Source organism: Mustela lutreola, chromosome 3 (assembly GCF_030435805.1).
Source record: "Mustela lutreola isolate mMusLut2 chromosome 3, mMusLut2.pri, whole genome shotgun sequence".
Taxonomy (NCBI): domain Eukaryota; kingdom Metazoa; phylum Chordata; class Mammalia; order Carnivora; family Mustelidae; genus Mustela; species Mustela lutreola.
In genome coordinates, this window is record NC_081292.1 from 124,456,497 (window position 1) to 124,482,578 (window position 26,082).

The following is a 26,082-nucleotide window of genomic DNA, read 5'->3' on the forward strand; positions in this document are numbered from 1 at the left end:
ACACTGGGCATTTCTGCTCACATGACTGTTCTGTGTGCCTGACACACATTTTTATTAAATCGACCTTGAGAATATTTCTTGAAGGATATTTTTTCAGTGCTATTTCTGTCCTGTCTTCCCATAATGCTTTGCCATGAAGAGTTTGGTATCTGTCACTTATTGCTGAAGCATCTAAATCAAATGAAATCAAGAAGCTCACCATTTACTGGCGGAGCAAACCAGTAGCACTTAGAATGGACGTGAACAACCAACCACCCTGTGGTGAGACACAAAAAGAACGAACGTTCCAAGTTTTAAAACAGAACCAGGGATTAATTCTGACTTGGAGATCAGGAAAGATCTAGACTGAGGGAATGTTGTGATCCAAGGAAAGGGCTGAGAAAGAACATAAACTCTTCAGGGAATAGCAAGCAACCCAGAGAGGCTGGGGCCAGGTCCCAGAATGTGAGGGTCAGAGAAGTAGACGGAGACCAGACAACAAGTGCTTTCTTAGAGTCCCTGAAGCCCACCCTGAGACCTCACCCCTCCCCTGGATTGTCAAGTAAGTGAATAAATGAGGAGTATACGCATTTAAGACAAAGGTGAGGAAGAAGAGTTATGGAAGAAGAGCAGTAAGGAACATCTGGAAGAGTAAGAAGAGAAGCCGAGAGTAATATTACCCCATCGAAGTGAGTGAAGAGCCTCAAAGAGTACCTAAGAAAGGAAAGAAGATTTAAAAATACATAAAAATGGGGTGTAAAGCATTGCACAGGTATCAGAGCACCAGGTAAGGTAAGGAGCTTTTGGATCACTTGCTCCTCAAAGGGGTAGTTCCTGTGGAGAGTGCAGGCCAAAATCAGCCTCATGGTTACAGTGCGCGCATCCAAGAGGGAAAGACAGAGAAAGCCAGATTGAGAGAACGGGGAAGTGAGGTCTGTTTTCCTTATTGGGGCACATGTACAGAGGGGTTTTCACTTGGATGTTTACTTGGGGACACTTGCTAGGGAAGGGAGCTGGCTTCTGAAGAAAGAGAAAACTCTTAAAAGACGGAAGTAGGAGGACGGCAGAGCATGTAGGATTCTTGGCAGGAAGGGAAAGCAAGTAGGCCCTTATAGAAGAGAACAGAGCAAGCTTTCTTACGAAGCTGAAGGAAGAAGGAGAGAAAAGTGGAGTTGGAAAAAAACAGTTTCAGGCGGCAGGTGTGGAATCCACAGTGTGTCACCAAAGCACTAGACGAGGCCACTTATTTCACACAAGGTGAGTAGAGGTGAAGGTGAGTAACGACGTGTGCTGAGGGTCGACAGCGGGGGAGAGGGGCCGAGGACGTTTGCTAGGCCTGAAGGCAAGGACTAAGGGCAACATGAAGGGATAGGGCAGGTTCTGCTGTAAGCTGGAAACGAAGTCTGGCTGGAGTGTGCTGTGTACGTTATGGACTCAACAGTTTGGGGGGCTTCTGTGCTTGTCTCAGAAAGCCCTTTGAGAGAAATCACCCTCTATGTAAGAACCCTCCCAAGTAATAAATACATGATTGTATAGAGGTAGATAAAACACAAAAATGGTGCTAACACCTTTGGTATGCCCTCATACAACAATACATTAATTCTTGATTTAAAAATAAAGAGGGCGCCTGGTGGCTCAGTGGGTTAAGCCACTGCCTTCGGTTCAGGTCATGATCCCAGTGTCCTGGGATCCAGTCCTGCATCGGGTTCTCTGCTCAGCAGGGAGCCTGCTTCCCTCTCTCTCTCTCTGCTTGCCTCTCTGCCTACTTGTGATTTCTCTCTGTCAAATAAATAAATAAATAAATAAATAAATAAATAGAATCTTTAAATAAATAAATAAATAAAATAAAGAAATGTGAGCATATACAGGTTATAGCTTCATACCTCACCGGTCTAAAATTATTATGTGAACAAACGAACTATCTTCCTGAAACAAATCAAAACACTGAGGAGAATCTAAGGAACTAAAAATAATCAATGAAAATGTTCCCATTGATTCACAAAAGGAAAAAAATAAATAGAACATGAAAATACCCTAACTTTTTAAAAACTATTCTACTTATTTTTTTAAAGATTTTATTTATTTATTTTTTAAAGATTTTATTTATTTATTTGACAGAGAGAGAGACACAGCGAGAGAGGGAATACAAGCAGGGGGAATGGGAGTGGGGGAGTGGGAGAGGGAGAAGCAGGGTTCCTGCTGAGCAGGGAGCCTGATGCAGGGATCAATCCCAGGACCCTGAGATCATGACCCGAGCCGATGGCAGATGCTTAATGACTGAGCCATCCAGGCGCCCCTTAGGATTTTATTTTTAAGAAATTTGTACACCCAGTGTGAGGCTCAAACTCACAACACGAAGATCAAGAGTTACACGTTCCACTGACTGATCCAGCCAGGCATCCCAACAGTATCTTAACTTTTTAACAAGTGAAACAAACAGTAAGAGAAGGAACATCTGCACATATCTGGCAAACGACAATAAGGCAAGTGAAGAAACTTATTTGTTTATGTTAGAGAAAGGATGCTAGGCGAGCTTAAAAAGGATTTTAGCAGAATTACAAATTTAGTGCAGGGAAGATTTACATTTAAAAATTCAGCGGGCATTGCAACAACATAACATTATGTTAGAAAACAGTATCATGACCCATCTTACTGTTAAAATCCATTCATGTTGGCCAGCATGTGAGCAAAGTTGCAAATTAAAAGGAATGGGAGGGGTGCCTGGGTGGCTCAGTGGGTTAAAGCCTCTGCCTTTGGCTCAGGTCATGATCCCAGAGTCCTAGGATGGAGGCTAACATCAGACTCTCTGCTCAGCAGGGAGCCTACGTCCCCCTCTCTCTCTGCCTGTCTCTTTGCCTAATGTGATCTCTGTCTGTCAAATAAATAAATAAATAAAGTCTTTAAAAAAAATAAAAATAGAAAAAATAAATGTTGGCGAGGATGAAGAAGATCCTCTGTTAACACAGGCTGTGGATGGCTGACTTGATTGGTGGTGTTCAGTGGGGACATGGAAAGAGGCAGAACATAAATATGGACAGTAAGCAAAAACTCAGCTTACTAATGTTATAAAACAACAACAACAAAAAAAAACCGAATGCTAGTAGGACATATGGAAAACACTGTTGAGATTGTCTAGAGTTTGACCAGAGAAACCTGTGCTGAGTCGACCAGCAAACCAATGCCACTCTGTAATGCAGCGTGTCATACGGAGAAGGAAGACAGCAAGTCTGGGGAGAGAGCCGTGCAAATGCTGATTTCATCCGGGGCACCTGTAACTGTATATCTTTGAAAATTAGAGAGTTCTTAGAAGAGCAATAATAATGATTAAGGCAATGGAAGAATTGATTTATGAGGACAGATTAAAGGAGCTAAATATGAATAGCCTGGTTAAGTGACAAGTAGAGGGGTCCATAATAGGAGTCTCCGAGGAAAGAGAATAATTATTTAGCCGGTACGAGGAGGTATAACTAGAAGTAATGAGATGAAATTAAGAATGGGAAAATTTAAGCTGAATTTCAAGAAAAACTCCCTGATGGCATAATTTATTAGCTCACGGAATAAATTCTCTATGGAAATGGTATAGTGAGGGAAACTTAATAATAGGACTGGACAAAATACCAATAAATAATATAGATAATAATCGGTGTTTGAAAGAAGGTGGTTACATGCTATGCTTTTCTTGCTCAGAATATCTTCCCATATTTTTCTTTAATAGTCTGTTTATATACAGTGATTGTTACCCAGATAAGTATTCAGGCAGTTAGCTAAATCAAAAAGGAAATATGTTCTTTAGGTGAGGTTAAGTTAAAATCCCTTTACTCTTCATATACTCTGCAGGAGTGAGCTGAAATAATTTTTTGCCACTTTGTTCTAGCGGCGCTGGTTGTGAAGCAAGCTGGACAAGTGTATTAATATTTCTAAAAAACAAAACAAAACAACAAAACAAAACAAGCCTCATCTACCATCCCACACAGAGTCTATTCTGATTCTCTGTGCCATGAAACTCATATTTTCATAGACATGTTTAATATAAACAATTTATTGCCATAATAGAAATCAAAAAACTTTATTCCAGCTTTTCTAAATGTAGCTCTATGGTCAATTACTTCACATCAATACCAAGATCAAATAGGCATAATACTAACAAGCAGTTTGCTTAATAATAGTCACCACACTAATTAACCCATCCAGAACATTCTTAATCAGACGCTATTTGTAATGTACAGTTAAGAGAAGCTTGGCAATAAGCTGTTCTAGGCTAAAAAAGAAAATAATACCTTACTGATGGGGTGAAACTGGCTTTTCTATGGAACTGGACAGAATGTGCTGTCCCGGGATTAACTCAAGAGAGTGAGCATGCAAATAGGCACATGTCTGAACACCTCCTTTCTCTTCCCGAGCTCCAACTCTGGTGGAGGTGTTAATGAGAACAGAAAAGGTCCTGCGATAAGGAGTGAAAGAGAGAAAAGAGTCAGAAGAAAACCAGTGAGCTGCCTTGTAGAGCTTAAGCCAGATTGGCCTTTTAATAACCCCCCCAATTTTTCTTAAAGAAATGCTACTGCCCACCTGACTCACAGAACGTCCTTCCCTCTTTCCGAGTCTCTCAGTTCTGTCAGAACCTGTTTTTACTTTTAGAAATATTCTGATTACTGTAATCATTTGCAATCTGTTATTCGCCATGGGGGCCCTCCCCCACCTCTCCCCTCAACCCATGGCCAATCTCTGAAACAGAAGTAGAGCCTCCTCTCCTCACAAGCAGAGCCTCTCCTTCCTCGCCACACCTGTCCTCCCTCCAACACGGTTCCAGAGGCACTGCCGCATGTTACCCAGTACTATGTTGGGTAACATTCAAAGATACGGCGGGTGTATGTACCTTCTAGACTTACATTTGCTTGCTTCTTGCCATCCCCACATCCAAACACACACACCTAGAGCTGGACATAGAGGAATGGCCTTATTCAGATCAATCTGGAAAGACTAGATTTCAGAGTAGCTTTAAATGATGTTAAGATGGATAGCAAATGCAGGAAATGCTCTAGGTACCTTGGCTTCTCTCTGCTAAAGTCGAGAGGCTAGAGTACGTTTAGCTAACCAACAGCGGTAGTCAAAAGGAAGGCGATAAAATAAAGCAAGTCAAGTCAACTTAGGACATTAATATTGGTTCGTGTGTTGTTGAAGAAAATTCCATGGCTGAAATGTATGTCATGGTGGAATACGCTGCTTACCAATGGTTTTTGGGAGATTTCAAAAGAAAGTACTTAAATAGTGAGTTCAATCTATAGAATCTCATAAATACCCACAGATAAAAGTCCACGAGACAGAGATTATCTATGGTCTTGCTTTTCAAAACAGATCTGGAAGACAGCACGTGAAGAATGATGCAAATTAGCAGATGATTAAAGGGAAAGACAGCATAACCAGTCAAAGGTGATTCTAGAATCGAGCCAAGGCAGAGAGAGGGGCATGTTGGCAACTGTAATAAGGAACATGCCTTGCGTGTGGGACTGGCAAGAAGAGGTTGCTGATGAAGCTCAGCCCCTCTCAACATAGACTGGGTCTGAGGGAGGAAGAGTGGTATGGCCATGGTGTTGTATGGCTTAGGCTGAAGTTTTAACAAGGTGTGTTTTGTGCAACACTAGAGAAGGTTTTGAGAAAACATGTTTGGTAAATGCTGGGTTAAACAGAGCGAAACATTTCTTTGCTAAAGAACTTCCCAAAGTACATGCTAATGTATATTATAAATATGTCCACTCATTCGTTCTTTTATTTAATAAAAAAAAATTTATTGAGCACCTATTGTGTAAAAGGAATGTTACATTTATCATTTCTCAAACTTAACATTTAATGAAAAAAGGACTCCCTCACCCCCAATGATGCACCTTAAGAATAAATATCCCACAAAGGATATTCTGGGAAACACTACTGGAGACCCTAGGAGATGTGCAGCCAGAGTATGGAAAGCCAGCTAGGTGGAGGCACATTTTTAATGGAAGGCACCGCAGAAGGAGTGGAGAAATGCATTCACATGAGAAAATGATGAAACTGAAACCAAAGGCTGTACACCAAGGCCACATATCAGTAGACAAAGGGAAGTCTGAAAGAAATGAGGGGAATCTGTGAAAAAAAGTGACAGAAGATATGGTTCCAGGCTAATACGGAGGATAGCAGAAAAAAATATCATTTGATTTTATCGCAGCCATTTCTGTGGATTCCTGGGTTTAGACCATAATGGGAGTTGAGAAGAAAAGAAATAGGAATCAAAGATAAATAACTTTTCCAAAACCAAATGGGAAGATGCATCCAGGCAATGTAGTGATCTAAGTTCTTGGGTGATTTATAACAAAAACTATTCACTGTTTCCAAACAATGTGCTGGAAATTAATTACAAAATTAACATTTTTAGAATTTAGCCACATAAGCAAATATCAAAGATAATTAAAAAATCATGCTAGCCCACATGTGTCCAATATATCACTTATATGGTAAGCAGATTTATATAAAACTATAAACTATAAAAGTAAAAATCTAGATCTAGCATTCTCATGTGTACAGTTCCCCCCGCCCCTGTACCTCTTGTCACACTATCTTCACTAAATAAAGGAATCACAAGCAAGGAAATTCATCATAATTAAAACTAGATGTTGGGAGACCACAACGTTAAACAGAAAGACAGACAGGCTTGTTTGGTCGGTTGTAGGATGGCTGCTCTTCCTTCTTGGAGATGGCTAAGGGATAATACTCATAAAATAGATGGCACATGTCTATGGAGGCTGTTTCAACAAGACACTCCTGGCGGAACAAAATATGAACAAATTCAAATCACAGATGAGTCAATCATAATCCACACGCACATAGCACAAATGCTTTAGGGAGCAACCATCCAACAGCACCGTGGCTGCTTAGGCCACGTTGTTTAGATGATCACTGTTTGGTGCCTGAACCAAATTTCATCTCTTGTGGTACAAATTTGCAAAGCCGACATGCAATACTGACAACAAGAGGGCACGGGTCAAGGGCGTCTCAAAGCAACTACAAAGAATCTGTTTTGTGACAAGATATAGAAACAGAATCCAGAGACACAAGCTGCAGTCAAAACGAACAAGCAAACCCTACTAATTAGCCTGAGAAATGCATGCTGAGACTGAAAGCAAATTTGTGGTTATCAGACTGGCCTCATTAGTCCTGCCTGGCCCCAGAGAGAACACCCTGAGGGATGAGCGCACCTTCTCCAAATGGCCACCCAAAAGACAAGTTGCAGGTTCCTCCCCTGGTTGAGGGCCACCATTTTGCGAAGGTCATCCCTTTGATGGTTGGGATGTATGGCTATCCTGGGAAAAGATGGTCCTGTGCTCATGAGTCTGTTCCTTTTTCTTTTTCTTTCCCACCACCGCTTTCCTGAAAATCTAACACTTTCCACATAACCTTACTTAGACCATTTGTTTATATGACCCCTTCTGACAATTTGGTTTATGTGGTTAGTATTATTTAACTTAAACAATTATACCTCAAGCCCCCATGCTCTCTTGATTTCAGAGTGTTTTGGATTGTATACATTGCTAATTTAACTGTCTACTAGCACGAGCGGTTTGTATTGTGCCATTTTCTATTTAAGGTCTGTATAAATGTATGAGATGAAAAGCTACCTTGCATGTTGACCGAACAAATGTTTATCAAATCCAGAGCCAGTCTTGTGAGCATATGCATGCTTACTTCTCGTGAGCTCCAGTCCTCCCAAAAAAAGAGTTCTCTCAGAACAATAAAACCTTCTATTTTACACAAGGTTTACTAGAGAAATTCAACACAGTTAGGCAGAGCTATAGGCTGAACTGCAAACAGGGAATCTTAATTTTCCCACCTCCATTTCAAGCTTTAACCACCTACTGGTGGTTAACTCCCTAAGAAGTTTATACTACTTTCTCATTGCCCGGGTTGCCCTGTGGTCCCCCACACATACCATGTGTCTCCTTATAGCCTGTATGTTCGAACTAAGCCCCACTTTGGATCCAGCCCTGAATCATACCCTGTTCTCCATTGTTGGTCTTATTGGATATGAATCTTAAATTTCCACAGTGTCTCACCTTCCATGCTCAATGTGTTGTACCCTTCCAAAGGGGATAGTACCTTCACTCAAGGGAATTTATCACAAATAGGATCATTTCAAATACCACAGTAGGCCTAGGGAAAAGATGATTTGGGGAGGACAGGTGGAGAGCAATCTCTGTGAAGCACCTTAAGGAACTCCACTCAAGCAATGGGCATGTTGAACAGAAGATAATCCAGGCTGCATAGTATAAGACACTTCCTGAATTTGTGCATTTATTCAAATAACTTAATTTCTCTGAGCCTCGGTTTTCTAATCTATAAAATGGGATAGTGTCTGTTTTTACAGATTTCTGGAGAGGATTAAAAGAGAATTGTGCCCTGGGGAGGAGCTGAGTAAATCTTAATAAACTTCCCAGACCTTTGCTCATTCAGGCTGACACCTGTACTTAAGGAGTTAGCCCTAAGACCATCTTGAGTAACAGCAAATTTCCTAGTCAGTCAGTGAATGAGAAACTGTAATCAATCCACAAATACTCATTCAACAAACATCGAAGCTCCTCCTAGATCCCGTCTGTATTGACAAAGCCTTTAGTGCACATGTAGTAACATTTTATGCCAACTTATTTTGGTCTCTTATTCCCTGAAGTTGTAAATTATCCACACCACCTTTAAACTAAACTGTTTACTGATTCTATTACTAGAATGATCTAATTTTTCAATTCAACCTTAATAACTTGCTCATTATTTGTTTCGTTAGTAACTCAGAACCCAAACTGCAAAACCTTCCATCCATTCACCTTAGTTAATGACAATACATAAAAAATGAAAACTGTGGATCTGAAGTAATCTCTTTCAAGCAGGTGGAAGTAGCTGTTCTGCATGTACCTAGACTCAGCAAGCTCCTTTGCTAGGATTTACCTTGTTGGCAAGTAAATGTTCTCACTACTCTGGGAATCCCAGGTCTTCTATAGCATCAATACAGCATCGAAGGGAACTCTAAAAATGACCTCTAATCATGTGTTCTATTCCATTATTATTATTTTTTTTTTTTTTGAGAAGCCATTATTGAAAGTTGAAAGAAGGATGGGAAATGCATTGATAGTAAAGAAAGGATGACTTTCTTCTTTCCAAGTAAATGTAAGAATTCCCCTACGGCAGTGTTTCCATTTGGAGACTCTCCCTGAGAGCATGACATCATTTTACTGGTGCTATGGACTGGATGGTGTTCCCTCAAAATTCATAGGTTTAAACCCTAACACCAAATGTGACTATGTCTGGAGATAGGATCTTTAGGAGGTAATAAGCTTCAGATGAGGTCACAATGGGCCCAAATCTGATAGGACTGTTGCCTTCTAAGAGGCAGAAGAGATCTCTCTCTGTCTCTCTCCTTCCCCTCCTCCTTTCTGCCACCATGTGTGAAGATATGTGGCTACAAGGCAGCTGTCTACAAGCCAGGAAGAGAGCCCTACCCCAAACCAACCATACCAGCACCCTGCTCTCAGGTGTCCAGTTGCTAGAACAGTGAGAAAATACATATCTGTTGTTTAAACCCCATGGTTTGTTTGTTTGTTTGTTTGTTTGAAGTCTGAGATGACCAATACAAATGGATACTGCTGCGGAAAGGGGAGAGGGGGTCAACACTGTGATGCATGGAATTTCCTGAACAGAGTATCAGGAAACCAATGGAGTAGGAGGCCCCATATTTATGTTGACAGGCAGTGAGAACAAGAGAATATTGTCAAAGAAGAGAGGGCTATCAAAACTTATGAATTTGGAGAACAAAGAGGAGGAAACATCTGTGAATTTTATTGTGGAACACAAAATGGTACTTGTTTATTAAGAATTAAGAATAAAGAATAGAGAATGGAGTTTTAGGAAAGACATTATTCTTAAAGATTTGGTTGTGTATAAAGTCACTTAATCTCTCTAACCCTGGGTTTTCTCATCTGATCAATGAGAATACCGTCAGTGGTAGACTTCTGTAGAAGAATAAGGATCCAAACATTGATTCAAATGTACTGAGTATCTTACAGTCCTTATTCAAGGGCAAAAGGGCACACTGGGTCAGTAGGGCTCTAGGCACACTGTCTGGTTTCAAATTCAGGGCTCTGCCACTTATTAGCTGACCCGAGGAAAGTGTTTTTTTTCTTAAATATCGGTCATGTCATCTGCACAATGGGGATAATATTAAGGCTGCCTTGCAGAATGATGTTTTCCATGTTGTTTGGCACACAGGAAGAGGTCAGTAAATACTATTGCTTTTTATTATTGATGATAATGGTGAAGGGTATCGTCATTATGTTGTCGTGATTACTAAAGAGATACTTGACTCTACTGCCATTTCATAGTGAAACATACTTTCTGAACCAGACTCAGGCTTTTTTAAAGATATGTTTTTCCTCTTATTAACTATTACCAATTACAGTTTAGCCATTCATTTAAGGCAGGCAATTTTAATATGTTACCTTAGTTTCATTTGTGTACTAATCAAAGACTTGTACTCATGCCTAGAGGCACATTAATTACAAAAAGGCCTAATGTTATAAATCAAACGAATATATTCCTCCCTTTCTATTATTTGTTTCCTATGGTACTTTTCTCCTACCTCTCACTTTTCCTGTCTTTTCTTTTATTCTTTTCATTTTTTCTTACTAGATTTTCCATTTTTTTCCCAAGTTAAAGCTGCATAAACTAATAAAGTAAAACCAGAAAATTTAAAACATCAGTTTCCAGGTCTCTGAAGCATGAACAGATGGGCATCAAAAAATCCAGTCGGCTTTTTTTCCTTTTTCATTTGCCCATCCACAACCTGAATAAATCAAAATTACCAGCAAATCCAACTTCTAGCACAACCCGGTTGTTTTTTATTTCTGCCACCACATTAAATGCTACGACACTAAGTATTGATTCACTTCAAGTTCTGATTCTATTGCTGTCTAACTGTTAAGCCACAGAAACTAATTTTATTCTAAACTGATATTAGAAGATACAGGTTTGTTAATATTACATGTGAAATGAAGCCTTCAAGTGTACAAAGCGAGCGTACAAACACTCCCACTCACTTCAGGTTTTCTATACTTTCCAGTACTTCTACGTTTGCAAACAGATGGGTAAATTTCTGTGCTATTACTAGAATATAACCAAGGCTTGACAGCAAAGAAAGGCCTTAAATACCCAGTGAAAATACTAAGTGAAGAAGGTTCAGAGAAATAAAAAAAACCATTCAGTAACCATTAAACAAAAGTTGGAGTGCCTAGTATATGCCGAACAAATAGCCAAGTTGCAGTCATGGACCACACGACATGGTAGGTGCTCTATTAGGATGATGGGAACCCAGTCCTGGAAACGACAATAGCACGAAGGAAGGCTGTCTAGGAGAAGGTCATCTTTCAGGTGAGGCTATGGAGGTGATCAGAGGTTAGCCAGTTGTAGTAGTGAGAGGTGGGCTATGCTAAGAGTAATAGCATGTGCAAAGGGCCTAGGGGGATGGTGGTTGGGGAACGGTCCAGGAATAAAAAGCAAAAAATATGGTCAGAGTGTCAATTGGGGGTGAATAGGGAGTGGAGGTAGGGGAGGGGGAGGGACAAAAATGAGGCTCATGATAAAACCAGGGAAAGGCTTTTCTGCCCTTGGTAATCTAAGGGAAGCTGTTTGTGGCCATTTGAGAAGTTTACAGGCAGATTGGGGCTGAATAAACACTTTGCTGCAGCATGAACAATGGACTGGGGATAGCACCACAGAGCAAATACCAATTTTTAAGTCCCTCTCGCCTTTTGAATCTCTGCTAAAATAATGGTATGGGAATATTTTTAAAAACAGGCATAGACTTTCAAGGACAAAGAGGAAAACTGAGAAAGATGACAATAGGAAAGAAATGTCAACTAAATTTCGGAAGATGGAAAGCAGACGGAGTGAGTGGTGTTTGAGCACAGAGGAGAAGGCAGAACATGTCTAAGCATGCACATGATTTTGTTTGTGCATGTGATGTTAGCCAAGAAGCAGCAGCTCATGTGTTCCAGACAAACTCCAAAGGCTTAGGTATCAGACATACCAGGTACCTCTGGAGGTGCAGATGCAGGACAGAAATGAAAACAGAACCAGTAGCAATTCTATAGGAAGTGAGCGCAAAGCCTTCTGATTGCTTCCCAGAGCTCAGTGCAGCCAGGCATCTACCTCCTGTCTCCCCTCCCTGCCCAACCTCCCACTCCTCACTTCACCAGCAGAAAGGAGGCTTCCTCACCAGAAGGGCTGAACCCTAGAAACCAGATAAGGCTGAATTCAGGCAAAGATGAGGGAAATTAGGTGAAAGAATTCCCATTTATTGGTGATGCCTCTCTAGTGCCCTTCCCAAACCATGTGGCTCTCAGACAGCAACAGATTCCCATCCAGGCGATGAGAAGAGCCCTTCTCTGGAAACTCACTGGACTGTCCTGCCACCAATGACATATGGCGAGCCCACAACAGGACGAGTGAATCCCTGTTTGCTCCTTGTATGAACAAGGTCACTAGTCCATGAGCCCTGGGTCTGAAACACTAAATACCTTTCAGGGTCTTACACACTCAGATATGAATGAAGAGCCAGGGACCATCAGGCAGTTGAGGAAAACTATTCAAATGAAATAAGACAAAGGAAATAAGTACAGAAAAGGAACTTGAATGGAGACAGAAGGATGAGTAGAAGAAAACTTAAAAAAAAAAAATTCCTATAATATCCACAGTGATAAAATAAGATTTTTGCCTTCATGGTGAGAAAAACTGAATTCAATAACAAAGGACATTCAAGAACAAAAAAGAATGGTTGCAAATTAAAGTACGGTAGCTGAAAAAGAATCATTAGAAGAATTGGAAGATAAAGTTGAGAGAATTTTACAGGAAGCAGAAAACCAAAAATGAAAATAAAGTAAGAGAAGCAATAACAAAATGAGGCCCATCTAAATTTGAATATTGCCAAACAGAAGTTGAAGAAAATGAAGATGAGGAAAATCATGGGGGAGAAAATCAAAGAAACAATATAAGAACATTTTTTGTGCTGAAGGGAATGAACGACCAGCATAACAAAGGAACAAAAATCCAATCCAAACAGAATTACGGAATTTCAGAATACCAGGGTTGAAAAAAAGAAAGTCTAATGCCTTTTGGGAGAGCAAACAGGGAGAGTTAGATGTAAGTGATCAGAAAGAGACAGGAATGAGACTGCTCAACAGAAAGTTCAAATAGTGGAAAACAGTAGAACATTACTTCCCATTTGTGGTAGATCTACCACACCAAAATGAGAAAGGAAAACAAAGAACACAGAGATATGGGATCAAGGAAATAGTTGACTCGAGGGCCCAGAAGGCAACTAGAAGGAACAAGAACTAGAGAATGGAGATCTCCAGGTTGGAGATACCCAAGGAAAAAGATGGAAATGATAGGTTTCTTGATGTGACTGGTCATATCAAGAAGGTAACTCAGTAATAGCAGCAGAGCTTGGGAATGCATTTGGGATAGTGACAGACACCAGGCAGATAAAGCCAAAGCAATAATTAGCTTCAGGAAAAAGTGAAGAATTGTTCAAGGAAGAAAACCTAGTCACAGAATACAAAGATGCTCAGCAGGGAGCACGTTTTTACATGGCAATAATGCTATAAACACAGAATATCTAATCAACCAAAAGTTGAGATATAACCATATTGGAAAGATAGAGTAAGGGAAAGTGTGTGTGTATGTGTGTGTGCCCCTGCACACTCAGATTGTAAGAGAGCTAACTAAATCATTTCTACTGGTAGGAAGTAAGTAGATAATATCTATTTTAACAATTAAGAAATAACAAGACAAGAAAAAACTAAACATTTTGTTAGTGGTAGCCTCTGTGGGTGGGAGAACTTAGGGGTGAGAAGGACTGGGGAAAGGGATTTTGCTTTGTATTTTAGACTTTTTACTCTCTGACTTCTGAAACTAAATATAGGTATTACCTTGAGAATTCATGATTTTAAAAATCTCTCGAAATTGCTTGCCCAAATCTCTTTAATTATTGCGTCTAACATTTTCTCTCATTTTTCCTTCTGGAAGTCCTATTAGATATGTGTTGGATTGTTATCCTTTTATTTCTTTAAGATCTAGCTTCTAGGTTACTAATTCTCCCTTCATACACATCCAATACTTAACATCTCCACTGAATTTATTTTAATGAATATATTAAAATTCTACATAGTCCTTTTAAAATATGTACTAATTTTCATAATATCTTTTATTTCTCATGTTACAAATTTATTTTTATGTTACTAATTGTTTTAAAACCCTACTTTAAAAAAAAGATTTTATTTTATTTATTTGACAAAGATCATAAGCAGGCAGAGAGAGGTTGTGGGGGTTGGGGGGAAGTAGGCTCCCTGCTGAGCAGAGAGCCCAATGCCGGGCTCAATCCCAGGACCCTGAGACCATGACCTGAGCCAAAGGCAGAGGTTTTAACCCACTGACCCACCCAGGCGCCCCTTACAATTTTTTTTTTCTATCCAGAAGTTTTAATATTTGAAGTTCTTAAGGGCTTAATCCCACAGTAAATTGTTAGAGCCAGTTTCTGACTTGCTAAACTATAATAGATATTGGATAGGAAACAGCAGAAAAGGTTCTAAGGAGAGGTGGGTATTGATTACTATGCTTAGAAAGAATTACAGATTCACCAAAGTGAGGCAATAGAGAGAGCTTGGTACCTAAGTTTTATCCTTCCCTAAAAATTAATCAGTTTTCTAAATTCTAAGACATTTACTGTAAGGCAATCAGCAGATATTTATGGAGTGCCCACTCAAACTGAAATCTCTGCTGTTATAAGAAAAACCAGACATTTTAACATATGGTTGAATTTCTCTCCTCCAAGCTTTTTTTTTTTTTTTTTTTTTTAAAGGGGGAGGGGATGGGCAGAGAAAGAGAGAGAGAATCTGAAGCAGTCTCCAGGCCTAGCGAAGAGTCTGACATGGGGCTCGATCTCACAACCCCGAGATCATGAACTGAGCTGAAATCAAGAGTCCATCTAAGCCACCCAGGCACCCCTTCCTCTTCCAAGATTTTTAAAGAGATAGTAATGTTGGTTGTTTAAAGACCACAACCCTCCATGGTCATCCTTCAGGATATACTTAACATTATTTTGAGGTTCAACATTATTAAAAAGCAAGAAGGCTACTTTGTATCTTGAAATAGCCTTCTCTTGAATAGCGGGTTCATGAATATGGGTAAATGTTTTCAGTAAAGAATTATATATATTCACAGTTTGTATTTTTGTGGGTCATAAACAAAAAGATATGCAAACATCTCTTTTAATACTAAATTACATATAAGGGGAAATTGTATACTTCTAACCATAAATGTTAATAAATGTCCTCGTAAAAGTATTTGATGGAGTACTCATATAAAACAAACAAAAATATTCTTGTCATCTTAAAAAATGTCCTTATTCCATAATTTAGCTGTATTGAGGACCTGCATCTTGTTAGGATGGGCCGTGTTAAAATATAGCACATACCACCTGAACTGTCACTCTGTGCCCTAATTTATACACAGATACCATTTCAATAAAAATGTGCCATAGCAGAACCAAGTTCTCTGGTGTCAAACACCAGATTATTCTAGAACTGAATGTAAGTTTAGGAGTAGAGACAGCAAAGTCCAGAGGGCCCTGCAGCCATCTGCTGAAAGCCATTTAAAACCAATCCATGTGCAGTTCATGTACTCCAGCAGAGAATTACAGACAACAAACCAATAGATACTAAAGTCTTACTATGATATTATCCTCGTTAGGCCAGAAATAACATTTTGATTTTATAGGACTGGAGTTAAAACAAATCTTATTCTTCACTCCTTGTAGCAAATAAATGAGCGAAATCAACTCTACTGGCTCACAATAGGCGTTCAATACGTGCTTGCTGAATGAATGACTGCCTTGGTAGAAGGAAGTGGCAAGGGTTATGCATACACGATTTTATGCTTTTCTGGGTCCTGACTGTTTTTGTATACTGATGTGTGGTTTGGGTGTTTGAGTATGTTTTATTTAGGTGGTTTGCATATGTGAAGTCGGAAGAGGTAAGGTTGGTTGAAGGGTAATTATTTCTTGATGGAAGAATATAAAAAGTATAAACAGATCAGCTACTGCTTAAACAAACTGAGTTCTTCATTCCTGCTCTACAATGCAAATAGTATACAAAATAAGGTTTCATTAAAGAGTGACTGTCACATCAACAGGAAAGAGAACGAAGACCTGCTATGCAGTATTATTAGATATATTGAATTTGTTGTCACCAAGATCAACAAAATACTGCTTTGAAGGACTACACACTGCGGCATGGAAATGGCTTTGAAATACAGAGAATTCCTCTGATATAATTTTTTATCATATCGTAATGGGATTATACCTCTAAAAGAAATGAGTATCAATTTATTGATGGCTTTGGTCTTTATTAAGAAAGTAATACATTAATGAGAAAGTATCTGTGATAACTAACGATCCATTTTGGAAAAAATTAAAAACTTTTTATCATGTGATATGTTCACAACACAAAATGACTCTATATCCTATGGTGTGACATGGGGCTTGTCCTATTCTTGGCACATCAGCTGAGATCCTCACCCTGAGGATTAAGACCTCCAAATGCCAAATGCCAAAAAGAAGTGCAAGATACACCTCTGCAGGGCTTGCTAAAGGTGGAAATATGGGCCGCATGACTCTTACTCATCACTAACAACCTAAGACTAAGGAGGGCATCCACTGGTGTAGATGGGCTCCCTGAGAAGCTCTTGTAGAGATCTGGGATGTTCGCCAGAAGGGGAGGCTGGCATCTCTTTCCTCAAACTGGATGACTTCCAAGCTGCTGACACTCAAAATCTTGCTTCTTCCTCCTGCTCCTAGAACAGAGCTCAGAACTGTTCTGGGGAGGACCTAATGCATGCCCCCCTAAAATATGGGGGATAGATCCTGACGATAGCCCTGACTTCAGGATTCTGAAGGCAAGAGGCTGACTGAAGTTATCCAAATGGCAGGGCAACGAGAGAGAGCAGATGGCAGAGGGAAGAAGCGCCATTTTTTCCATTTGAAAGGGAAAGGATACTTAATTCACTCCCACTCCCACCCCACGTTCCTAGTGAAGGGGAATTATGCATACACCATATCGAAAGGACATGTTCAAGAAGGTTGACTTCAGGGCAAGGAGCATACTCTCGTGTCAGGATCTGAGAGAAGAAAGTTATAAGAGGTTCCCGAGAGAGGGTTTCACCCATGCTAGGGAATACCTGTGTGTGTGTGCAAGGTCTTCCCAGGAATGTCTCAGAAGAACATACCTCTGCACCACACAAAAGAGCCAGCATTTGACTATTGCTGACAGAAGGCACTTGACACCCATGAGAGAGAGTCTCCCAAACAGCACCAGCTATGTAACAAGCCCTCTTCTCTTTTCTTCCAGTTCTTCTTCTTACAGCACGGCCTGCTACAGAAGCTTAAAGGGGAGGACAGAAGGCAAGAAAGGAAGTGCATGTAACTGGTTTATTGAACAGACTGCACTCGATGGAAATAAGAAGGGACTATTGTTTCCTCCCTTTGCCACTGCCTTCAGACACATCTCAGCTCTCCTTTCTCTTCCTATTGGTGATAGCTTTGGCAGACACCTTGGCTTTCCGGCTTGTGATTATTTTCTTCTGGTACTGGTGGCATTTCTTTTCTTTTCTTCTCTCTTTTTTTTTTTTTTTCTTCTCCCTCTTCTGTTAGAATCTAGGCCTGGGAAAGGCCTTTTAAAACCAGACTCTGAAGGTAGAAGCCACGAAAGTAAAAAACAGGTTTGTCTGTGTAAAAATGAAATGTTCTAACATTTTGAAAACTTCATAAATACAACTGAAGGGCAACATGCTAAAGTGCAAACACAGTTAACTCTTGGCAATCGATGGGTTAGCTGTGTGATTCAGGGGATTTGTTTCACATCTCTGAGCTCCAGTGTTCTCAGCTCTAAAGGGGCGGGGTCAATACTATTACCTACATCAGTGGGTTGCAGGGAGAATTAAATTAGTTTATGTGCAGCACTTAGCACGGTGTTCAGCAAAGAGTAAACTCAAATAAACATCAGTTCTGTATCTTCATTGTCATCATTAAATCTCCAAGTGTCTAGTTATGGGTAGTAAAAATCAATTTATAAGCGTTCTTTCTCTTTGTTTTTGTCAGTACCGCCATAGTTTTCTACAATGAGCATGTGGTACTTCAGTGGGGAAAATACACAAACTATTTCAATTAAAAAAATAAGAATAGAGGCATGGAGGAGCCTCTGCCAACTGTACAAAGTCGAGAAAGGCAGCTGCATGCTTCTCACTTGGGCTAGAGCTGGTCATTCTATTTAGTTTGTTACAAAGAATGTCCCTCCGTTACTGAATAGGGAAAATGATTCTCTTCCAACATAGGCAAGAACCATCTGGTCATTCATTGATTGAAATAAATATCTGCACACGAATTATGTTTCCACTGATCAGTATATATACACACAAGACATGAGAAAGGCATAATAAAAGCCTTAGAAAACATCCACAGGAAGAGAATCAAACGTTTTGTGTCACAGCTTTGTGCCATGTTGTCACATCAGATTTGACTTGTTTATCATATCACTTCATTTACTCTAACCAAAAATTATTCCTAGGACTCAGTTTCCTTTCCTGGCATTGCCGCTCATTCCGGGCATCATTGTATGAAAATAAGGCAAATGGAAAGATACTGATGTCATTGTCAGATGAAGCAAAACCACATGAGAGGCCCTGGCTCTGGTGCTCATTTAGGTTAGATCGAAGTAAGAGGGAAGACGTTCTGGGATGTACGTGTCACAGTTTTTGAAACAGCTGCCCTCCACAAACAAGCCCAATTTACAAGAGAAGAACATATAAGGTGTTGGCGGGGGGTGGGGGGGTCAGCTTTTAAAACTATGTTACTAAGTACACATTTGCTTCTAAACTTTAAAGCAGTGCTGAATTGCATTTGGATAGAGTTAGAGCATTGCTTTAAACACACATGCACACCCCAACACACACACACACACACACGCACACACCCCATGGAGGTAATCCAGTCACTCCTGCAGCACAGATGTGCACAAGAATGCTCTAAGTGATTAAGATAGGGCTTTAAAGTTAGTTAATTAGAAACATCTCCCTTTGTATGATCAACACTGATATGAGCTTTGAGTTCTGATTGGCTAAATGTAAATTTAAATTTTAAGATGCACAAAATACTCTTTGGACCTGTTCTTGTGTTGAACTGTCTTAGAGTAAGGGCCTTCCATGTTCAGACTACCATAAAAAAAAAAAAATAGAATTCTGCTCATCTGATATTATTAAACTGAGCTTCTCATAAATAGCATTTATCCTTTCTTGGAAGGAAAGATAACAAAAGTCATAAGTGTAACATTTAAAAACCTATCTGAATATGAAGAAATCACTGTCATTATAACAAAAACCACACTGCTCTTCCCGATTATTGGCATGATCCTTTTTAAAAAGGCCAGAGGACCACTGAGAGGGTAAAATATAATTTACAGGAAACTGTTCAGCGTCGTGCTTGGCACAAGCAGTTGCTTAATAAAGTTTCAGTTTTACAGAAATGAAGGTGAGTGCTAGAGAAAGTGAACCTAAACAGCTATAGTAAGCATGCACTTATTTTTAAATTCAGATTTTATTTTCACAAGATTTAATAAATAACAAACTCCCAATCTACATGGTAAATGGGTAAAAAACATTTTTGCCATGGGAGATTTTAAAGGTATAATCACATGAAGCTCTCAAAGGTCAAATGAGGCCACTTCCCATTGGCCTCACACTCCTTGACCCAAAGCCACATCCACAGAGAACACAAGGTCACTCCCAATCTCCTGGGATCATGTTGACAAGACCATTCATTCACGGATTAGCAAAAGAATCCAACTTCCCTGGTTCATTAAAGAATGGATCAGTTTAGGTCATCTGCTAACAAATATATGTTATTCTTTTATTGGAAAACAATACGCATGTACTCTTTGAAAGAGATACACTTGATCACTTCTGCCTGCTAGGATTAAAGAAGCTGCTAGTGTTAATGGCAAAGACACTTATGTGCAAAACCTTCCATCTTGTTTTATCTGTATTTTGTTCACAACTCCAGAGAGGTTGGTAACAATGCCAATTAAATTTTGCTCTCACTGAAGTGTCACATATGTCCTAGAAATAGGAATGAGAAGGAAGGTAGGGTATGTGAGTAAAAATCTACATTAGAAGGGGGAGTGTGGCAAGGCACCTTTAGGAAAAAATGAAACAAGATGGGATCAGGAGGGAGACAAACCATAAAAGATTCTTAATCTCACAAAACAAACTGAGGGTTGCTGGGGGGAGAGGGGTAGGGAGAGGGTGGTGGGGTTATGGACATTGGGGAGGGTATGTGCTATGGTGAGTGCTGTGAAGTGTGTAAGCCTCATGATTCACAGACCTGTACCCCTGGGGCTAATTATACATTATATGTTAATAAAAAAATACATACATATGTTTAAAAAAGAAAAAAAAAAAAGAAGCAAATTGCCTTGGACTCAAATTTCAGAGTTATCACCTAACAGGTAAGTAGCGTTAGGCCAACAAGATAACCTAGTTGAGCCATTGGTTTTTCACTTATTAATGGGAACTACTTCTTAGAGTTATTTAAAAAATTAGTTAAAATGGTATGTGTATAACTGATGGAGATCAGAGACTACACATCAGTAAATCCATTTCATCCCAAGGCCAATTGCTTTAGAAGAAAACACACTTGCTTAGACTAGATAAGCTGGTTGCTGATGGCTTGGGTGCCATAATTGGAGAGAGTCTCCTAGAAAAGTTCCAGAACTAGTTGAAGGATTCAGATATTCTCTTATATTTATTTCTGCTCTAAACAGATGCCACTGAATCCTTCACCTTGCCCTGGTGGCTATCAGTGGTATTACTGGTCTAAAAACTTCCCAGATACTGGAGTAATGAGGATGGAAAACTATGATGACGACAACAAACCGCCATCCCTTGTCATATCTTCTCTTCTATTATTTTTGAAGTGCGGCTGCATAAGGCACTTATAGAAAACCATGAATATATAAGAAAAAAGCTGTTGGAGAAATATGTTTCAAGTTGGATGTGAGATGCAGAGATTTGAGGATGGGCCAATAATAAACATGGTAGCAAATTCAGAAAGAGTGAGGTAATGAACAGGAAAGAATCTCATACCTAGACAGCAATATCAAAATCTTCATTCTTAAGAATGTTTTCCCCTCTTCAACTTCTTCTCTGTCAAGTATCTAGTAATTGCTTGTAGTCAAGAACTGAATAGTTTTCAAAGGGTAGTCAGATAGTAAGTGCCTATTGTGTTAGCACGCATGTTTAAGTAAAGGGTATTCTTGCCATGTGTCATAGAAAGTAAAATACAGTTGTTGGAACCTCATCTCTTTTGGCACAATTTGTTGCGATTCTTTTCATTGTTTTTTAACTGCGTATGGTCACACAGGTAAACTACAAAAGCAACTCAATGTTATTGTGGGGTAACAGTATGATTTTATTAAAGAATGTTCTCTGTAAAAAATAGTAATGCATTAATTTGTTTTTCAAAACCAGTTAGAATTATGGGAATGAGTTGGTTGAAAAAGCTGTCTAAAGTAGGTTTATATTAATATATATATAATATATATTCTCTATAAATAAATAAATAAATAATATTTATTTATCTAATAAAATAGCATCTTTCACAATAAAATCTACCCATAATGCCTTTTTTAAAAAAACTTTTCTACGACTAGAAAAATTTTATCTAACAGTTCTCTGTAAGCTTAAATCATGAGAGTCTGAATAATATTCAAGACATAAATTGTGTGTCACACTTCTCCAAGTCACCAATTATTAACCTGGAGACCCTGAATGGTCTTCAGGGAATCCTTGAAGCCATTGTAATTATATGGATAATTGTGTGCATGTGTGATATATACTGGCATTTTTCTAAAGACTAGAGTCTCTTAAGCTCACCTAACTTCTAAAGGGGTTTATAACACTCTCCTAGGGTTGAGGATTTTCTTCATTCCTAAATATATTTTATATAACTGCTCTTTATTAGGTACTATGCTAAGCATGTACCTCCCCACATAGTACCTATGCTAAGCATGTACATCACCACACTGAAGATGTGGTGCTTGACCTCTACATTTTAGAGTCTAGCAATTGTTGTGAATAGGGAAGCAGGGTGAAATCATCAAATTTACCATCCTGCTAACTACCTTTCTCTCCTAATTCAGGCCCACTCCATGTAATTTTCTTCTCCAGATCCCACATTCTCCTTGGGACAAATTCTCCTTCATATAATCTGTATTGAATTCCACCACCATACCTTTACTAATGTTTTTCAGTCAAACTGAGGTACCCTCTCTACTCTTATCTTGAAAGGTTCAGTTCAAGATCTACCTTCCTCAAGATGCTTTCTCTGAGACTCTAGAATGATGATGACTACATATGCTCTGCTGCTTTTATGTAACTTCATTTTCCCTTCAGAACTAAAAGTCAGCTCTAGAAGGTTGGAATCACACCTTACAAACAGTATTTTTGTTTGTGTTCCTGCCTTGGTTGAGTCTACTCTAAATGTTCATTTGTTTCCTGCTAGAGAAGATGAATAGACTTTAGGACATCTCTCCGACCTAGATTATAACAGAACCATAAAAAGATCTTAGAAGGGAATCCGAAAGAAAAAGATGTTAAGAAAGGAGAGAAAAATAAATGACAAGAGAAGAGTCAGCAAAAGACTATACGCCAAGAGAGACAGGGAAGAAAAGTGTGCTCTTGGAAGTACACCAAAGGTGCTGGGCTCTCCATGGAGGCTGATTGCAGATACACCACAAAGCTCTAGGAGTATTCTCAAACCTTAGGAGGTAGGCACAGTGCTATTACTAATTGCAGGCAGAAGAGAATCCTCATGGAACTTGTTCATGCTTGTGAACAAAGCTGTAGCCAAGCTAAGTAAGAGGCATGTTGTCTTCCTACAGCATGAATCTTCGTAGGAGATGAAGTCTGCCAAGATTCATAAAATGTACCCACTTCTGTTCATTCCAGTGGGAATGAATGTTACTGCCAGACAAAGTTCATAACGCTGTGAGTCTTAATGAGGATGCAAATCAGAAGTTTTAAAGCACCTGGGGAGTTTTAAAAATACTAATGATGTCTAGGGCCCATCCCCAACAACTCTGATTCAATTGATTTAGGCTAGCCCCTGGGCACTGGTATTTGTTTATACCAGGTGATTCGTAAGCGCCACCAGAACAGAGAACTACTGTACCTGCCATCTAGGAAGAAAACTAGGAACTTGGGGAGGAGGGTAGAGTTGCGGGGGCGGGGCGGGGGAGGTATGGATGGATGGTGTTTATCTCTTTTTTAAGGGGAAGGTTAGAACTGTACAAGCAAAAAAAGAAGGATATATGGAGCAAACACGTAGCTACATGGACAGTGCTAAGAGTTGGTTCTATAAACTCCAACAAAGGAAAGAAGACATTAGAAAAGTGTTCTTTATGAAGCTAGGAAAGTATATCCCTAATTTGCCAGTATTGTTAAGAAACCTCTAAGCTAAATTTTGGAAGGAAGAGAGGGATAAAAATCCTCAGACACAACTCATAAAACCTGAAACCATGCAGAATAAAACAAAGGAGCAAGTAGTAAAAATGCCAAGGGAAAATAAAGGGAAATCAATGAGGATGAAAATTTTGAGACTAACAGGTCTGTATACTAACATACAAGGTTGAACAAGATCGATTTAACTTGGAATTTTTATGCAAGAAGACATGCTCTTAACAGGTAAGATTCACTTCTAAGGTACTACAAGGGAACAGGGGAAGGGAAGCAGGTACTGATTAGGAATGTAAGTGCTGATGTCCTGCTACCCAGGAAGGCCATGCATGTGGTGAGCACTGCTTTTGCTTCCCTGTCTCCATGCCCATTCTGTTTCTCACAGGGTGCTAGGCTCCCAATCTGGCCATGGCCACACTCAAGGTCCAGCCTAAAGTCCAACCAAAGTGAATGTGTTCCATGAAGACCTATGCATTTACACAGAGAACATGCTGGGGAGCTACTTCCCCAAGAAGATTTCTGAGTTGGATGCCTCCCCCCCCCCCCACCCTGGTGCTGGTGGTGGTGGGGAGAACATGGCGGGGGGGGGGGAGGACAGAGAATCTCAAGCTTCTTGTGGAGCCTGACATGGGGTTCCAGGACTCTCAGGACCCTGAGATCATTACCTGAGTCAAAATCAAGAGCCAGACACTTAACTGACTGAGCCACCCCACTGGCCCCTGAGTTAGATGCATTTTTAAAGGAGTCAGCTCTCAATGAAGCCAACCTGAGCAATCTGAAGGTCCAGCTGGACATCCCAGTGCCTGAACCAGTCAAGGAGAAAGGGAAGGAGGAGCAGTAGAACAGCATAAGAAAGAAAACAAAGATGAAAAGAAGAAAGGGGAAGAAAAAGACAAAGGTCTCCTGTGTGCCCAGTGAACTGCAGTGAGAAGACTGTGGTCCTCCTTTGGTGTCTAAAGCCCGAGATCAAGGATCTCATTGAGCAACTCAACCTGGTCACTACCTGGTTGCAGCTATAGAAACCTCAGATCGAAGACGCAAACAATTTTGGAGTGGCAACCCAAGAGAAGGTGTTCCAACTGATGCCAACCTTCACAACAGGCTGGAAGGCTTCCACATTCAAACCTCCAAGTATTTCTCTCAGTGGGACGATGTTGTGAGCCAAGCAGCCCCATGTGGGTGACTACTGGCAGCTGGTGTACAATCTCTGGACAAGGAAGAGTGCTAGGATATCCAGTGGTTGGTCATGGAGATCCGCAATGCTGTGTTACATGACATCATTCTGAAGAGCTCTGAGAAGCTCAAGAAGCCCAGGGGAGAAACAAAAGGAATGATCTATTGAGGATCTGCACTCATTCTGTAATGGGCCCAGCAGAGACCTTCTTATCTTTTACACAGGACTCTAGAATTTCCCCCACCTTCAGCCTGCTGAGGTTTTTCCTCTCCTTGCCTCTGAGACATAATAAATAGTCACACCATTGCTTTTCAAAAAAAGAATTCAAGAGTTAAAGTATTAGGATTCTGGGTTCAAATTCTGAGCTTATCACTTACGATGGTATACCCTTGGGCAAGCAAGTGACTTTACTTTCCCAAGCCTCGGTGTCCTCACAGGTGAAATGGAGAGGATGATATCTACATTATAAGAATTACTATTAGTATAGTTTGCATCAAATGAAGTCTTAGATATTAATAACCTAGTACAGAATGTGGCACCTAGTCACCACTGAATAAATACTAGCTTTTCAATATTAGGGTTATTATTAAGAATAAACCCTGGCCAAAAGGAAAAAAAAAATCATCCAAAAGAAAAAGATTTGCTCAAAGTAGAGAGCCATGTATATTACAAAGATCATAATATCTGTCTGGTAGGTTATAAACCCAAGGGTGAAAGCACTTTGGAGAAAAGAGAAAAAATGGTGGTGATATATATCTATATACATACTTATTTCTTCTTGGAAGTGTACCCCAGACTACCAGGCCAGGTAGAGGGCATGGTTTGGTAACAGAGACTACAAAACAGGCACAGAAGTAACATAAAGCAGCGGTGGGGGCCTTCAACCATGAGGACACCATCTGGAAGGCTTGCTTGGCAAAAACACAGTATTGGATAAATTCTTGACTCACTTGGCTAAGAGTTTAAGCTCTAAAAAGGCAGATGAAGCAAGTAGGGAAACTACTTTTCTGGACTTAAATCAGACAATTAGAGATGGAAGGATGAGTTGGGGATGTGGAAATGATCAGGAACTTGAAAGAAAGCATTCACTTAGCATCATGAAACCCTTAGCAACAGAAGAAAAATATGGGGAGTAAATAGAATTTGGTTATGTTTAGGTTGGAGAAACATTTCACAAATCTGAGAACAGATAGGTATAATCCCTTGGAAAAGATGATGTGGGAAGTGGGGTCTGAGTGCAACCAAGGACATGCAGAACAAAGCTGGGAAGAGCAGATCTTCATATAACTGGGGTTCTCACA

At 39.8% G+C, this 26,082-nt stretch overlaps 1 protein-coding gene and 1 pseudogene across 19 annotated transcripts in view; one reads left to right on the forward strand and one right to left on the reverse strand.

Moving 5' to 3' along the window:
• GTDC1 (glycosyltransferase like domain containing 1) overlaps window positions 1–26,082 on the reverse strand; it is a 452,306-nt gene that overhangs the window by 129,067 nt on the left and 297,157 nt on the right. The window lies entirely within an intron of this gene.
• LOC131826979 (proteasome activator complex subunit 1-like) lies at window positions 24,016–24,949 on the forward strand (annotated as a pseudogene).